We start from the raw sequence: 1,871 nt of genomic DNA, 5'->3' as shown, positions 1-1,871 counted from the left end.
TGTTGCAGCAAAGGTCAAATATTTACTCAAGGAAGCCTAGGAGAGATAAACAAGCTTTATTAGCCTGTAGAAGACATAGGCCATGGAATATATACCCTGAATAACGCTGTAGATTCCTGATGGTCTAGCAAGCATAAAAATTTCCTTACTTGGCTTGGAATGTATGAGTGTAGTGAAAATTTTCATAACAGCGTAGAAGTCAGCCTGTTCTCCCTATTAAGTCCTTTTCTGGGCTGGAATCTTCTGTCACCTAGGAAGGAAGAAGGAGAATGTTCATTAATTAAAGCTCAGTCCTCTTCAGTTCAAGATATTTTTATAGTACAAAATGGCTGTACCTTTGCCCATAACAAACAACTGATAGGAGCCCATATGTGGTAACTGGCAAAGGACTGGCAGCTGAGGGGTTTCAGCTGAGAACTTAACACTCCTCCAGGCTGAGACTTACCTAATTCCTGGCACTTCTGTATCATTTACCTCTAGGAATACAACTAGTTTCTCATGGCAGAGATCTGAAAATTTCCTATAAGCTGACAAACTTCAGGACCTAGTATAAAGCTCAACATGGAGTACAGGATACCATTGTTGAAGAAAGAACCATAAGCAAAAATGATCAATTGAAAAGAATGAAGGCCCTAGAGAGAGACCTATGTAAATAAGTCAAGTGATCCCCACCAAAGGTGCAATTTCACATAGCAAAGACATTCTTTTTCACAAGTGTAAATGGGACAGCTGGACATACACAAACACACTATAAGTAAATCTAGATAATTTTAGATATAAATACCTCAGAGGTATAAATAAAGAGGTACAAAACTATAAGACTCCTTGCTGGGCTTTGGATATGGTATGAATCTGTCCTCCAAAGGTTCATGTACTGGTAGAATGGTCCCCAATGTAATCGTATTGAGGCAACGTTAGCGAAAACAGGCTAAAGGATGATTAGATCCTGGGGTGCTTACCTGATGGTTAATACAGTATCCCCAGATGGTGGGACCAGCCCAGCGCCCAGAGAACAGTTGGCTATAAAAAATGCCCTCGCCTTTCTTCTCGCCCTATATTTCTTCTCTGACCATGTGCACTGTTTCCCATGTTCCACAGTGAGATATTAGGTTCCACAGTGATGCAACATTGAACCTCACCAGATGCAGTCACCAATGTAGCATCCAGAACTATAAGCAAAAATAGAAGTTTTACCGTTGGACTAGGGATTTAGTTGAGCTGGTAGAATAGATGCCTATCATGTGCAAGACCTCGAAGCAAGGCCCAGCACCTAATTCCACAAAAGATGAACACAAAACCACTATAAAGGATCATTTCCTTTATAAAGTTCCCACATCCAGGTACTTTCTTTTTTTGTCCTTTTGGATTTTAAAAAAGATACTTTATCATTTTTTAATGTGTAATTCAAATCTAAGTACCATTCACACACACACTATCTCTCTCTTTCTGGTCTCTGGTGCTGTCTTCCATACACCCTCAAAATTGTGCAAAAGACTAGTGTCAGAGGGAATTTTCCAGTTCAGCCCCATACACAAACTTGACATAAATGGAACCACTGGGCTTTTAGATTTCACCCACAGAGCCAAAGTGCTCCAACAGCTGGAAGGTTTGGTGAGACCCTTTTTAGCTAATAGTGCTGTGGGCAGCGTCCTGACAGAGTTATGATGTAAATCTGCCAGCTTCTTATCGTGCTGGCTTTGTTCTCTTTTCACTATTTTGTTTTATGTCCTACAGGGTTACCTCACACAGTGAAGTGAGAATCTATCTGCTGACGAGAATCACACTGAGCAGCAGGTGTTTCCAATGAGCAGTAATTATATATTCATTGGAGCCAGGGACATGGCTCAGTGGAATAAGCACTTCCCTGGCAA

This window comes from Octodon degus, unplaced genomic scaffold, assembly GCF_000260255.1.
Source record: "Octodon degus isolate 3935 unplaced genomic scaffold, OctDeg1.0 scaffold00398, whole genome shotgun sequence".
Taxonomy (NCBI): Eukaryota; Metazoa; Chordata; class Mammalia; order Rodentia; family Octodontidae; genus Octodon; species Octodon degus.
This window is presented reverse-complemented; position numbering follows the sequence as displayed.